This window comes from Triticum dicoccoides, chromosome 5A, assembly GCF_002162155.2.
Source record: "Triticum dicoccoides isolate Atlit2015 ecotype Zavitan chromosome 5A, WEW_v2.0, whole genome shotgun sequence".
In the NCBI taxonomy this organism is placed as follows: domain Eukaryota; kingdom Viridiplantae; phylum Streptophyta; class Magnoliopsida; order Poales; family Poaceae; genus Triticum; species Triticum dicoccoides.
Genome location: NC_041388.1, coordinates 102565488 through 102582717, shown reverse-complemented (window position 1 = coordinate 102582717; position 17230 = coordinate 102565488).

Sequence of the window (17230 nt, the reverse complement as noted above, 5' to 3'; positions counted from 1 at the left end):
TGGGCTTGCTCCTCTTGGAAGGAGGTCCCCCGCCGGACTCTGGAACCTTTGAAGGTTCCGGAGCGGTGTCCGGCCTAGGGCCGAACTTGGAGCCCTGGAGGGTTTCATCCCCTTTACTCCTGGAGTCCGGGAGGTTGCCTCGCGGCGCCTCTAGGACCACCTCCTCCCGGCTTGGAACCTATTGGGACAACACTTCGGTGTCGTCCGTAGGGTGGGGGGAGGAAGCCGTCCAAAGCGAGTTCACATCCGACGAGTCCAGTGAGCCGCTCGATGATGCGTCGAGCCGGTCTTTGGGTGGGCTGCATAAACATATTCGACATAAGGGAAAGTTGTGCAACAAACAAATACTATGAATTACTCTGGTATCCGGATACTTACGATTTGGCCAGGGGCTTGGCCCTGGGCGGCCACTCCTCTCTGCCATCGTCGGCGTCGGTGGAGTAGTCCGGAGGAAGGGTTTTCCCCTTCTTGGACCCTTCGGCCTCCCCAGTTGGGGCGGCCTTCCTTTTCTTCCCTTCCCCCGCTGGAGGGGGAGGGTTCTCTTCTTCCGCCTCGTCTTCATGGGAGGAGTGCGTCTTGGAGTCGTCGGATGAGGGATCCGACACCTCCAGGCGCCGGGCACTCTTTCGAGTCCCCGTGGCCTTCTTCTTGGCCCTCTTCTCCGGCACCACATGGGGTGCCGGAACCAGTAGCTTCACCAAACGAGCGTCCACTAGGCCTTAGGGCAAAGGATCTGGACAGTTGATCTGTCCGGACGTCTCCTGCCAATCCTGTCAAAGGTAAGGGAGCTTAGATCCCGCATGGAGTCAAATTATGAAAAATTGATACCCTGTAAAAGGAAAAAAAACAGCTTACCGCATGAGCGTGACGCTACGTACTGAATCTGCGATCCTCGGTAGCGGATGCGGGGACCTGGGCGCCCTTTAAAAGCACCTTCCAGGCATCTTTGTACGTCGTGTCAAAGAGCCTGCTCCGACTTTGGTGCCATGCCGGGTCGAACTCCCACAGGTTGAAAGCCCGTTGTTGACACGGGAGGATCAGGCGGATGAGCATAACCTGGACTACGTTGACAAGTCTGAGATTCTTATCCACCAGGATTTGGACGCATGTTTGGAGTCCGGTCAGCTCTCCTTTTTTACCCCATGATAGGCCCGTCTCCTTCCAGGAGGTGAGCCGCGTAGGGGGTCCGGATCGAAACTCGAGGGCTGCGACCCATTCAGGGTCGCGCGGCTCGGTGATGTAAAACCACCCCGATTGCCACCCCTTCAGGGTCTCCACAAAGGAGCCCTCGAGCCATAAGACATTGGGCATCTTGCCCACCATGGCGCCTCCGCACTCTGCCTGGTTGCCGCGCACCACCTTCGGCTTGACATTTAAAGTCTTGAGCCATAGGCTGAAATGGGGGCGGATGCAGAGGAAAGCCTCGCACACGACGATAAACGCCGAGATGTTGAGGACAAAGTTCGGGGCCAAATCGTGGAAATCCAGGCCATATTAGAACATGAGCCCCCGGACAAATGGGTGAAGAGGGAAGCCCAGTCCGCAGAGGAAATGGGGGAGGAACACCACCCTCTCATGGGGCCTAGGGGTGGGGATGAGCTGCCCCTTTTCGGGAAGCCGGTACGCGATGTCGCTAGACAGGTATCCGGCCTTCCTCAGTTTTTTGATGTGTCCCTCCGTGATGGAGGAGACCATCCACTTGCCTCCCGCTCCGGACATGGCTGGAGAAGGTTGAGATGGGGAGTGCGGACTTGGGCGCTGGAGCTCGAAGAAGGCATAGGTGAAAATGTGGATCTTTATCCCCTTATATGGGTGGACGCAACTACATGTCCCCACCAGCCTGGTAAAACTCGCTTATCTCCAAGCGCCGTAATCAATGGCACGGTTGGGTTACCCACGCTCGTATTGATGAGAATCCCGGAATAAGGGGACACGATCTCTGCTTTAACAAGACGTGCCAAGGAAACTGCCTCGCATGACGCGCTGAGGTGGGATAATGAAACGACTCGGATAAAGGCTTGGCTATGGTGTGTCACACTACGGAATACGTCAGTAGATTAGATTTGTGTAAATATTATTCTCTCCATGGCAATATGTGGAAACTTATTTTGCAGAGCGGGATACTATCTTTGTGTTCAAAATTTTCTATGAAGTACTTGGAGGAGGAACCCGCCTTGCAATGTCGAAGACAATCTGCGCGCCGGACTCGTCGTCATTGAAGCCTGGTTCAGGGGCTACTGAGGGAGTCCTGGATTAGGGGCTGTCCGAATGGCCGGACTATACCTTCAGCCGGACTCCTGGACTATGAAGATACAAGATTGAAGACTTCGTCCCGTGTCCGGAAGGGACTTTCCTTGGCGTGGAAGGCAAGCTTGGCGATACGGATATGTAGATCTCCTACCATTGTAACCGACTTTGTGTAACCCTAACCCTCTCCGGTGTCTATATAAATCGGAGGGTTTTAGTCCGTAGGACAATAGAAAAAACAACAATCATACCATAGGCTAGCTTCTAGGGTTTAGCCTCTCCGATCTCGTCGTAGATCTACTCTTGTACTACCCATATCATCAATATTAATCAAGCAGGACGTAGGGTTTTACCTCCATCGAGAGGGCCCGAACCTGGGTAAACTTCGTGTCCCTTGCCTCCTGTTACCATCTGTCCTAGACGCATAGTTCGGGACCCCCTACCCGAGATCCGCCTGTTTTGACACTGACAATGGGTGAAAGAAGCACGTCGGTGGACCGAAGGGGGGGCCACGCGGCAGGGGGCGCGCCCTAGGGGGGTGGGCGCGCCCCCCACCCTCGTGGGCACCTCCCTTCTTTCCTGACTTGCACTCCAAGCTTTTCCGGTAGCTTTCCTTCCAAAAATAACTTCTCCAGTTGATTTCATTCCGGTTTGACTCCGTTTGATATTCCTTTTCTTCGAAACACCGAAATAGGCAAAAAACAGAAAATCTGGGCTGGGCCTCCGGTTAATAGGTTAGTCCCAAAAATGATATAAAAGTGGATTATAAAGCCCAAAATTTCCCAAAACAGTAGATAACATAGCATGGAGCAATCAGAAATTATAGACACGTTGGAGACGTATCAAGCATCCCCAAGCTTAATTCCTGCTCGTCCTCGAGTAGGTAAATGATAAAAACAGAATTTTTGATGCGGAGTGCTACTTGGCATAATTTCAATGTAATTCTTCTTAATTGTGGTATGAATATTCAGATCCATAAGATTCAAGACAAAAGTTCATATTGACATAAAAATGATAATACTTCAAGCATACTAATTAAGCAATTATGTCTTCTCAAAATAACATGGCCAAAGAAAGTTCATCCCTACAAAATCATATAGTTTAGTCATGTTTCATTTTCGTCACACAAGAATGCTCTCATCATGCACAACCCCGATGACAAGCCAAGCAATTGTTTCATACTTTAGTAATATCAAACTCATAAACTTTCACGCAATACATGAGCGCGAGCCATGGATATAGCACTATGGGTGGAATAGAATATAATGAGGGGGTTATGTGGAGAAGACAAAAAGGAGAAAGTCTCACATCAACGAGGCTAATCAATGGGCTATGGAGATGCCCACCGATTGATGTTAATGAAAGGAGTAGGGATTGCCATGCAACGGATGCACTAGAGCTATAAATGTATGAAAGCTCAACAAAAGAAACTAGTGGGTGTGCATCCAACTTGCTTGCTCACGAAGACCTAGGTCACTTGAGGAGGCCCATTGTTGGAATATACAAGCCAAGTTCTATAATTAAAAATTCCCACTAGTATATGAAAGTGATAACATGAGAGACTCTCTACTATGAAGATAATGGTGCTACTTTGAAGCACAAGTGTGGTAAAAGGATAGTAACATTGTCCCTTCTCTCTTTTTCTCTCATTTTTGGGCCTTCTCTTTTTTATGGCCTTTCTCTTTTTTTGGGCCTTCTCTTTTTATTATGGACTTTCTCTTCTTTTTTCTGTATTCCTCACTTGGGACAATGCTCTAATAATGATGATCATCAAACTTCTACTTATTTACAAATCGATACTAGAACAAGGATGACTCTATATGAATGCCTCCGGCGGTGTACCAGGATATGCAATGAATCAAGAGTGACACGTATGAAAGAATTATGAACGGTGGCTTTGCCACAAATACTATGTCAACTACATGATCATGCTAAGCAATATGACAATGATGAATGTGTCATGATGAACGGAATGATGGAAAGTTGCATGGCAATATATCACGGAATGGCTATGGAAATGCCATAATAGGTAGGTATGGTGGCTGTTTTGCGGAAGATATAAGGAGGTTTATGTGTGACAGAGTGTATCATATCACGGGGTTTGGATGCACCGGCGAAGTTTGCACCAACTCTCAATGTGAGAAAGGGCAATGCACGGTACCGAAGAGGCTAGCAAGGATGGAAGAGTGAGAGTGCGTATAATCCATGGACTCAACATTAGTCATAAAGAACTCACATACTTATTGCAAAAATCTACAAGTCATCAAAAACCTCGGCACTACCGCATGCTCCTAGGGGGATATATTGGTAGGAAAAGACCATCGCTCGTCCCCGACCGCCACTCATAAGGAGGACACTCAAATAACACCTCATGTATCAAATTTGTTACATAACATTTACCATACGTGCATGCTACGGGACTTGCAAACTTCAACACAAGTATTTCTCAATTTCACAACTACTCAACTAGCACGACTTTGATATTATTACCTCCATATCTCAAAACAATCATCAAGCATCAAACTTCTCTTAGTATTCAATACTCTAAATGAATTTTTTTACTAATCTTGTATACCTAGCGTATTAGGATTTTAAGCAAATTACCATGTTGTTTATCTATTCAAAATAAAACTCTCAAAATAATATAAGTGAATCATGAGAGTTCATCTATTTATTCAAAATGAAACTACCACCATGCTCTAAAAGATATAAGTGAATCACTTGAGCAGATGACAAACTACTCCGAAAGATATAAGTGAAGATCAATGAGTAGTCGAATAATTATGCAACTATGTGAAGACTCTCTAACATTTAAGAATTTCAGATCTTTGTATTTTATTCAAACAGCAAGCAAAGCAAAATAAAATGACATTCTAAGAATGGAAAATATTGTGTGAATAAGGAAAAACTTAGGATCAACCGAAACTAACCGATAGTTGTTGAAGAAGAAAGGTGGGATGCCAACCGGGGCATCCCCAAGCTTAGATGCTCGAGACTTCTTGAAATATTATCTTGGGATGCCTTGGGCGTCCCCAAGCTTGAGCTTTTGTGTCTCCTTAATTCCTCTCATATCACGGTCTCCCTAAATCTCAAAAGCTTCATCCACACAAAACTCAACAAGGACTCGTGAGATAAGTTAGTATAAACCATTGCAAAAACCTTATCATACTCTACTGTAGAAAATCACTAAAATTATTATAAAACATTGCATACTAAATGCCTCTGCATATTTAATAGTCCTATCCTCAAAGAGAATCATTAAAGAAGAAAACATATGCAAACAATGCAAACATAACAGCAATCTGCCTAAACAGGACAGTCTGTAAAGAATGCAGAAACATCCATACTTCCCTAGCTACAAAAATTATGAAAGAAAATTCCCACTGTAGTAAATCTATCAGAGCTTAATATGGAAAAGGTTTCAAAATTTTATCACATTCTGACTTTTCTAGGGAATTATTGCAACAGCGGTAAACTTTCTGTTTTCAAACAGCAACATGTATACTTGTAACATAGGCATAGTAAAGGCTATCAATGCCACTTTTATTGAAATTAAAGATGCAAAAAAAATTTATATATAACAGCAAACAAATCCTAACAAAATAAATTGACGCTCCAAGCAAAACACGTATCATGTGGCGAATAAAAATATAGCTCTAAGTAAAGTTACCGATGAATGAAGACGAAAGAGGGGATGCCTTCCGGGGCATCCCCAAGCATAGGCTCTTGGCTATCCTTGAATATTACCTTGTGGTGCCTTGGGCATCCCCAATCTTAGGCTCTTTCCACTCCTTATTCATAGTCCATCGAATCCTTACCCAAAACTTGAAAACTTCACAACACAAAACTTAACAGAAAACTCGTAAGCTCCGTTAGTATAAGAAAATAAATCACCACTTCAAGGTACTGTAATGAACTCATTCTTTATTTATATTGGTGTTAAACCTACTGTATTCCAACTTCTCTATGGTTTATAAACTCTTTTACTAGCCATAGATTCATCAAAATAAGCAAACAACACACGAAAAACAGAATCTGTTAAAAACAAGACAGTCTGTAGTAATCTGGATCAAACGTATACTTCTGGAACTCATAAAATTCTCAAATAAATTGATGTACCTGAGGAATATATCTATTAATCATATTAAAAAAGAATTAACTAAATAGCACTCTCCAAATAAAAATGGCAGCAATTCTCGTGAGCGCTAAAGTTTCTGTTTTTTACAGCATGATCATAAAGACTTCACCCAAGTCTTCCCAAAGGTTCTACTTGGCACAAACACTAATTAAAACATAAAAGCATATATAAACAGAGTCTATATTAATTATTTATTACTAAACAGGAGCAGAAAGCAAGGAACAAAAATAAAACTGGGTTGCCTCCCAACAAGCGCTATTGTTTAACGCCCCTAGCTAGGCATGATGATTTCAATGATGCTCATATAGAAGATAAGAATTGAAACATAAAGAGAGCATCATGAAGAATATGACTAGCACATTTAAGTCTAACCCACTTCCTATGCATAGGGATTTTGTGAGCAAACAACTTATGGGAACAATAATCAACTAGCATAGGAAGGTAAGACAAGCATAACTTCAAAACTTTAAGCACATAGTGAGGAAACTTGATATTATTACAATTCCTACAAGCATATGTTCCTCCCTCATAATAATTTCCAGTAGCATAATGAATGAATCCAACAATATAACCAGCACCTAAAGCATTCTTTTCATGATCTACAAGCATAAAAATTTTATTACGCTCCACATAAGCAAATTTCTTCTCAATCGGAATAGTGGGAGTATCATAAGAGACTTGAATACTATAAATTGTTTCCACATTAAAAGAGTGATGTTCAAAAAAAGGGTAATCATAATCATGACAAGTTTTATAAATATAATCATCACTACTTTTTATAGCATATGTATCATCACAATAATTATCATAAGTAGGAGGCATGCTATCATCATTATAAATTTGCATATCAAAACTTGGGAGATTGATGACCCACAAGTATAGGCAATCTATCGTAGTCCTTTCGATAAGTACGAGTGTCGAACCCAACGAGGAGCAGAAGGAAATGATAAGTGGTTTTCAGCAAGGTATTCTCTGCAAGTACTGAAATAAGTGGTAACAGGTAGTTTTGTGATAGGATAAATTGTAACGAGCAACAAGTAACAAAAGTAAATAAAGTGCAGCAAGGTGGCCCAATCATTTTGTAACAAAGGACAAGACGGAACAAACTCTTATAATAGGAAAAGCGCTCCTGAGGACACATGGGAATATCGTCAAGCTAGTTTTCATCACGTTCATATGATTCGCATTCGATACTTTGATAATTTGATATGTGGGTGGACCGGTGCTTGGGTGCTGTTCTTACTTGAACAACCATCCCACTTATGATTAACCTCTATTACAAGCATCCGCAACTACAACAAAAGTATTAAGGTAAACCTAACCATAGCATGAAACATATGGATCCAAATCAGGCCCTTACGAAGCAACGCATAAACTAGGGTTTAAGCTTCTGTCACTCTAGCAACCCATCATCTACTTATTACTTCCCAATGCCTTCCTCTAGGCCCAAATAATGGTGAAGTGTTACGTAGTCGACGTTCACATAACACCACTAGAGGCTAGCCAACATACATCTTATCAAAATATCAAACGAATACCAAATTCACATGACTACTCATAGCAAGACTTCTCCCTTGTCCTCAGGAACGAACATAATTACTCACAAAGCATATTCATGTTCATAATCAGAGGGGTAATAATATGCATATAGGATCTGAACATATGATCTTCCACCAATTAAACCAACTAGCATCAACTACAAGGAGTAATCAACACTACTAGCAACCTACTAGCACCAATCCCGGACTTTGAGACAAGAATTGGATACAAGAGATGAACTAGGGTTTGGAGATGAGATGGTGCTGGTGAACATGTTGATGGAGATTGCCCTCTCCAAATGAGAGGAGCGTTGGTGATGACGATGGTGATGATTTCCCCCTCCGGGAGGGAAGTATCCCCGGCAGAACAACTCTGTCGGAGCTCTAGATTGGATCCGTCAAGGTTCTGCCTCGTGGCGGCAGAGTCTCGTCCCAAAAAGTTCCTCCTTATTTTTTTCTCATCGAAAGACCTCATATAGGAGAAGATGGGCATCAGAGAGCCACCAGGGGGCCCACGAGATAGGGGGCGCACCGTAGGGGGCGCCCCCCACCCTCGTGAGCAGGGTGTGGCCCCCCTGGCCTTCATCTTTGGCGTGGATTTTTCTTTATTTCTTTTAAGACGTTCCGTGGAGTTTCAGGACTTTTGGAGTTGCGCAAAATAGGTCTCTAATATTTGCTCCTTCGCCAGACCAGAATTCCAGCTGCCGGCATTCTCCCTCTTTATGTAAACCTTGTAAAATAAGAGAGAATAGCCATAAGTATTGTGACATAAAGTGAAATAGCAGTCCATAATGTGATAAATATCGATATAAAAGCATGATGCAAAATGGACATATCAACTCCCCCAAGCATAGACCTCGCTTGTCCTCAAGCGAAAAGCTGATAACAATAAATATGTCCTCATGTTTAAAGGTAGACGCGTCGATAAAAATAAAATACGACATGAAGGCATCATGATTATTCTTATAACAACAACATATATAGGTTTTGTCATATGATTACTTATGTTCAAGTGATGATCTATTCACAATGCAAAAGTATAAATCATAAACCTTATTGGGCTCCGACAAACTATAATCTCAATCGTTGAGGCAATTGCAATTTATCATAACATCGGAAAGAGTCTATGTCAGAGCTAAAAAGCAAGTCCACATACTCAACTATCATTTAGTCCTCCATAATTGCTAACACTCACGCGATACTTGTGGTTACAGAGTTTTAGTCGGACACAGAGAAAGATAGGGGCTTATAGTTTTGCCCCACAACCTTTTACCTCAAGGGTAATGTCAACAATAATGGTTCATGCTCCCCTACATCCAATTAGATATATATATATATATATATATATATATATATATATATATATATATATATATATATATATATCATGTTCTTTCCAACATGCTGAGCTTGCCAAAGGACAAAATGAAAAAGAAAAGGTGAAGATCACCATGACTCTTGCATAAGGTAGAATATAATAATAAAGGATATGCCCTTCGCAGAGGGAAGCAGAGGTTGCCATGCACTTTTATGGTTGGATGTATAAAATCTCAATGCGAAAGAACGTCACTTTATATTGCCCCTTGTGATATGAACCTTTATTATGCAGTCCGTTGCTTTTATTACTTCCACATCACAAGATCATATAAAGTTTATTTCTCCCACACCAATCAATCATACATATTTAGAGCAATTTTTATTGCTTTGCACCGATGACAACTTACTTGAAGGATCTTACTCAATCCATAGGTAGATATGATGGACTCTCATGGCAAAACTAGTTTAGGGATATTTGGAAGCACAAGTAGTATTTCTACTTGGTGCTAAGAATTTGGCTAGCATGAGGGGAAAAGGCAAGCTCAACAAGTTAGGGGAACCATGACAACATACTTTATCTCAGATATAAGAAAGACATAACTCATTACATTGTCTTCCTTGTCCAACATCAACTCTTTAGCATGTCATATTTTAATGAGTGCTCCCAATCACAAAAGATGTCAATGATAATATATCTATATGTGAAACCTCTCTTTCCTTATTACTTCCTATTAATTGCAACAATGACCAAAGCTATATCTGCCAACTCCCAACAACTTTTAATCATCATACTCTTTCTATGTGAAGTCATTACTCTCAATAAGATCAATATGAACTTTTTGTTTCTTTTATTCGTTTCTTCTTTCTTTTATTCACCCAAGATTATGGAAAAATAATCAAGCCCTTGACTCAACCTAATCTTTATTATATATAACTCACGGACTCGATTACATAGAGGGATCATAAAGCAAAACTCAAAACTAGATCATGCCATAAACTTTATTCCACTAGATCAAGATACTATCAAAAGGATCGAACTAAGAAAAACGGTAAAGGTAAAAGTGATGGTGATACGATACCGGGGCACGTCCCCCAAGCTTGGCAGTTGCCAAGGGGAGTGCCCATACCCATGTGATTATGTCTCCTTGGTTGGTGAAGAAGGTGGCGGTGATGGATAATCGCACATCGAGCGTAAGAGGCCTCTAGCTTGCGAATAATGCCCTTGAGTGCAACAATATGCTCCTTCAACAAAATATTTTCTTGTATGAGATACTTGTTTTGAACCCGAGCTAACTCAATCATCTTGAAAGCTTCGTTCTCAGTTGGGGTAAGAAGGTTATGATCAATTTGAAGGGTGTCTTTTGCTACTGGAGCTTGATCCTCCGTGGCCTTCTTGATCCTTTCATCCTTGTTGACCCTCGTGGGTTCTTCCCTCTTCAAATCTATCTTCATTAGCCAAGCATCGTTGTCACCATTGTTGGAGGAGGGAGACGACATGATGCCTAGCCTGAGAAACCCTGACAGAAAATAGCTCGAAACAAGAATAGAGGAGGTTTACGTGATACGGGAGTCAAAACCTTCGGGAGAATATATAATGAATTTTTACCGACCAAAATACGTATCGTGCAAGAAAACGGAGTCCGGAAAGCACACGAGGCGCTCACGAGGTAGGGGGCGCGCCCAGGGGGTAGGGCGCGCCCACCACCCTCGTGGGGCCCTCGTGTCCTTCCCGTATTGCTACTTATTTTTCTATTTTTCTAAATATTCCAAAACGGAGAAATATTGCCTTAAAAATTGTTTTGGAGTCGGTTTACTTACCGTACCACACACCTATTCCTTTTCGGAGTCTGAAACGTTCCGGAAAGTGTCCCTTATGTATTCCTCCGGGGTTACGGTTTCAATAATATTGGTTTCAACATTTAATGGATTACCTGAGATATAATGTTTAATTCTTTGACCGTTTACCACCTTTGGGTTCGTGCCCTCGAAGTTGTTGATTTTTATGGCACCGGAATGATAGACCTCTTCGATGACGTAGGGGCCTTCCCATTTAGAGAGAAGTTTTCCTGCAAAACATCTTAAACGAGAGTTGTCTAGCAATACATAATCACCTACATTAAACTCACGCTTTTGTATCCTTTTGTCATGCCATCTTTTCACTTTTTCTTTAAACAACTTGGCATTTTCATATGCTTGGGTTCTCCATTCATCAAGTGAGCTAATATCAAATAACCTCTTTTCACCGGCAAGTTTAAAATCATAGTTGAGCTCTTTAATAATCCAATATGCCTTATGTTCTAGTTCGAGAGGTAAGTGACATGCTTTTCCATAGACCATTTTATACGGGGACATACCCATAGGATTTTTGTATGCAGTTCTATAAGCCCATAATGCATCATCAAGTTTCTTAGACCAATTCTTTCTAGACCTATTAACATTCTTTTGCAAAATTAATTTGAGCTCTCTATTGCTCAACTCTACTTGACCACTGGACTGTGGGTGATACGGGGATGCAATTCTATGATTAACATCATATTTAGCAAGCATTTTACAGAAAGCACCATGAATAAAGTGTGAACCGCCATCAGTCATTAAATATCTAGGGACTCCGAACCTCGGGAAAATAACTTCTTTAAGCATTTTAATAGAAGTGTTATGATCAGCACTACTAGTTGGAATAGCTTCTACCCACTTAGTAACGTAATCAACAACAACTAAAATATGTGTATATCCATTAGAGGCAGGAAAAGGTCCCATATAATCAAAGCCCCAAACATCAAACGGTTCAATAACAAGAGAATAATTCATAGGCATTTCTTGACGTCTACTAATATTACCAATTCTTTGACATTCATCACAAGACAAGACAAGACAAACTTACGGGCATCCTTGAAGAGAGTAGGCCAATAAAAACCAGATTGCAATACCTTATGTGCAGTTCTATCTCCAGCGTGGTGTACTCCATAAGACTCGGAATGACACTTGCGTAGGATCTGTTCATGTTCATGCTTAGGTACACAACGTCTAATAACACCATCTACTCCTTCTTTATAAAGATGTGGGTCATCCCAAAAGTAATCTCTCAAATCATAGAAGAACTTTTTTTCTGTTGGTATGTGAAGCTAGGTGGTATAAACTTAGCAACAATATAATTAGCATAATCAGCATACCATGGAGTACTACGGGAAGTACTTATAACATTTAATTGTTCATCAGGAAAGTCATCATTTATAGGTAGTGGGTCATCAAGAATATTTTCTAACCTAGACAAGTTGTCTGCAATGGGGTTCTCAGCTCCCTTTCTATCAACAATATTCAAATCAAATTCTTGTAGCAAGAGAACCCATCTAATAAGTCTAGGTTTAGCATCTTTCTTTTCCATAAGATATTTAATAGCAGCATGATCAGTGTGAATAGTTACTTTAGAATCAATAATATAAGATCTGAACTTATCACAAGCAAATACAACTGCTAAAAGTTCTTTTTCAGTAGTAGCATAATTTCTTTGAGCATTGTCTAGAGTCTTACTAGCATAATGAATAACATTTAATTTCTTATCAACTCTTTGCCCTAGAACAACACGTATAGCATAATCACTAGCATCACACATAATTTCAAAGGGTAAATTCCAATAAGGTGGCTGAACAATAGGTGCAGAGACTAATGCTTTCTTAAGTATTTCAAATGCTTCTACACAATCATCATAAAAGACAAATGGTATATCTTTTTGCAATAAATTAGTCAGAGGCCGAGAAATTTTTGAGAAGTCCTTAATGAACCTCCTGTAAAATCCGGCGTGACCAAGGAAACTTCTTATACCTTTGATGTCCTTGGGACATGGCATCTTTTCAATAGCATCAACCTTGGCTTTATCAACTTCAATACCTCTTTCAGAAACTTTGTGCCCCAAGACAATACCTTCATTAACCATAAAGTGGCACTTTTCCCAATTCAAGACAAGATTAGTTTCTTCACATCTCTGCAAAACTCGATCAAGATTGCTCAAGCAATCATCAAAAGAGGCACCATAGACGGAAAAGTCATCCCTGAAAACCTCACAAATCTTTTCACAAAAAGTCAGAGAATATAGCCATCATGCATCTTTGAAAGGTAGCAGGTGCATTACATAAACCAAAAGGCATACATCTATAAGAAAAAGTACCAAAAGGGCATGTAAATTACATAACCCAAAAGGCATACATCTATAAGCAAAAGTACCAAAAGGGCATGTAAAAGTAGTCTTTGATTGATCTTTAGCCGACACGGGTATTTGAGAGAAACCAGAATAACCATCTAGAAAGCAATAGTGTGTGTGTTTGCATAATCTTTCTAGCATTCGATCAATAAAAGGTAAGGGGTAATGATCTTTCTTAGTAGCTTTATTTAATTTGCGGAAATCAATTACCATCCTATAACCTATGATAATTCTTTGTGGAATCAATTCATCTTTATCATTAGGAACAACAGTAATACCTCCCTTCTTAGGGACACAATGGACAGGACTTACCCACTCACTATCAGCAACGGGGTAGATTATACCTGCCTCCAGAAGCTTTAGTATTTCTTTTCTTACCACTTCTTTCATTTTAGGATTCAGACGTCGTTGAGGATCACGAACTGGTTTCACATCTGCTTCCAAATTTATTTTATGTTGACATAGAGTGGGACTAATGCCCTTAAGATCATCAAGAGTATATCCAATAGTAGCATGATGCTTCTTCAGAGTTTTCAATAATCTTTCTTCTTCATGCTCTGAAAGGTTAGCACTAATAATAACAGGATATATCTTCTTTTCATCAAGATAAGCATATTTAAGATTATTAGGAAAAGGTTTAAGCTCGAACACGGGATCACCCTTGGGTGGAGGAGGATCCCCTAAGATTTCAACAGGCAAGTTGTGTTTCAGAACAGGTTCATGTTTAAAGAATACTTCATCTATTTCCCTTCTTTCATTTATGAATCATTTTCATGGTCTAGCAAATAGTGTTCTAAAGGATCACTAGGAGGTACGGCAATAGAAGCAAGACCAATAATTTCATCCTTACTAGGTAATTCTTCCTCATGATGTTGTTTACTAAATTTAGAGAAATTAAACTCATGAACCATATCATCCAAGCCAACAGTAACAACATTCTTTGTGCAGTCTATGGTAGCATTGACAGTATCTTGTGGGGAACCAAGAACAAGAAAATCAGCAGAATATTTAGTTTTCCCACACAAGACTTCAACATCTCTAACAATTCCCATTGCTGAAATAGTATCTCTATTGGCAAGTTTAATTGTGACATCAATATCTTCTAACTCAGCAGGTGCAATTTCATTCTTAATTTCTTCATATAAATTATGCGGTATAACACTAGCACTAGCACCCATATCACATCAGCCATGATAACAATGATCCCCTATTTTAACAGAAATAATAGGCACGCCTACCACGGGTCTATGTTTATCTTTAGCACAAGGTTTAGCAATTCTAGCAGTTTCACCTTAGAACTGAATAACATGCCCATCAATATTATTAGACAATAGATCTTTAACAATAGCAATATTAGGTTCTACTTTAACTTGCTCAGGAGGTGTAGAAGTTCTAATATTGCTTTTACGAACAACAGTTGAAGCTTTAGCATGATCCTTTATTCTAACAGGGAAAGGTGGTTTCTCAACATAAGAAGTAGGAACAATAGGATCATTATAAGTGACAGTCTTTTCTTCAACTTTAATAGGTGCAGCTACTTTTACTTCTATGGGAGGATGATATTTAAACCACTTCTCCTTAGGGAGATCAACATAAGTAGCAAAAGATTCACAGAAAGAAGCTACTATCTCAGAGTCAAGTCCATATTTAGTGCTAAACTTACGGAAAATATCGGTATCCATGAAAGATTTCACACAATCAAACTTAGGTGTCATACCTGACTCCTTACCTTCATCGAGGTCCCAATCTTCAGAGTTGCGTTTAATTCTATCCAATAAATTCCATCTGAATTCAATAGTCTTCATCATAAAAGAGCCAACACAAGAAGTATCGAGCATGTTGCGATTGTTTTCAGAAAGCCGAGCATAAAAACTTTGCATAATTATTTCTCTCAGAAGCTCATGATTGGGGCGTGAATATAACATTGATTTAAGCCTCCCCCAAGCTTGAGAGATGCTTTCTCCTTCGCGAGGCCAGAAATTATATATGTAATTGCGATCACGATGAACAAGATGCATAGGGTAATACTTTTGATGAAATTCCAACTTCAATCTTTTATAGTCCCAGAATCTCATATCATCACATAGCCTATACCATATCAATTTGTCTCCCTTCAAATATAAAGGGAAGACCTTCTTCTTAGGAACATCATCGGGTATACCTGCAAGCTTAAATAATCCACAAACTTCATCCACATATATTAAGTGCTCATCGGGATGCTTTGTTCCATCTCCTGGAAAAGGGTTAGCTAGCAGTTTTTCCATCATAGCCACAGGAAATTCAAAAGGAGTTTCATTTTCAATAGGTTCAGTAGGTTGAGGAGCAACTCTTTGCTCTACTGGACAGGGTGAAGATACACCGAACAAGCCCCTCGGAGAATTACTTTCCATAGTAACAAGTGACAGTAAATTTCAGCACACTATATAAATTTTTCCTTACCAAATTCCACCTACCAAAGGTGCTACACTCCCCGGCAACGATGCCAGAAAAGAGTCTTGATGACCCACAAGTATAGGGGATCTATCGTAGTCCTTTCGATAAGTAAGAGTGTCAAACCCAACGAGGAGCAGAAGGAAACGATAAGTGGTTTTCAGCAAGGTATTCTCTGCAAGTACTGAAATAAGTGGTAACAGATAGTTTTGTGATAGGATAAATTGTAACGAACAACAAGTAACAAAAGTAAATAAAGTGTAGCAAGGTGGCCCAATCCTTTTGTAACAAAGGACAAGCCGGAACAAACTCTTATAATAGGAAAAGCGCTCCCGAGGACACATGGGAATATAGTCAAGCTAGTTTTCATCACGTTCATATGATTCGCGTTCGATTCTTTGATAATTTGATATGTGGGTGGACCGATGATTGGGTGCTATTCTTACTTGAACAAGCATCCCATTTATGATTAACCTCTATTGCAAGCATCTGCAACTACAACAAAAATATTAAGGTAAACATAACCATAGCATGAAACATACGGATCCAAATCAGCCCCTTACGAAGCAACGCATAAACTAGGGTGTAAGCTTCTGTCACTCTAGCAACCCATCATCTACTTATTACTTCCCAATGCCTTCCTCTAGGCCCAAATAATGGTGAAGTGTTATGTAGTCGACGTTCATATAACACCACTAGAGGCTAGACAACATACATCTTATCAAAATATCAAACGAATACCAAATTCACATGACTACTCATAGCAAGACTTCTCCCTTGTCCTCAGGAATGAACGTAATTACTCAGAAAGCATATTCATGTTCATAATCAGAGGGGTAATAATATGCATATAGGATCTGAACATATGATCTTCCACCAATTAAACCAACTAGCATCAAATACAAGGAGTAATCAACACTACTAGCAACCTACTAGCACCAATCCCGGACATTGAGACAAGAATTGGATACAAGAGATGAACTAGGGTTTGGAGATGAGATGGTGCTGGTGAAGATGTTAATGGAGATTGCCCTCTCCCGATGAGAGGAGCATTGGTGATGACGATGGTGATGATTTCCCCCTCCGGGAGGGAAGTATCCCTGGCAGAACAGCTCTGACGGAGCTCTAGATTGGATCCGCCAAGGTTCCGCCTCGTGGCGGCGGAGTCTCGTCCCAAAAAGTTCCTCCTTATTTTTTTCTCATCGAAATACCTCATATAGGAGAAGATGGGCATCGGAGAGCCACCAGGGGGCCCACGAGATAGGGGGCGCGCCCTAGGGGGGCGCCCCCCACCCTCGTGAGCAGGGTGTGGGCCCCCCGGCCTTCATCTTTGTCGTGGATTTTTCTTTATTTCTTTTAAGACGT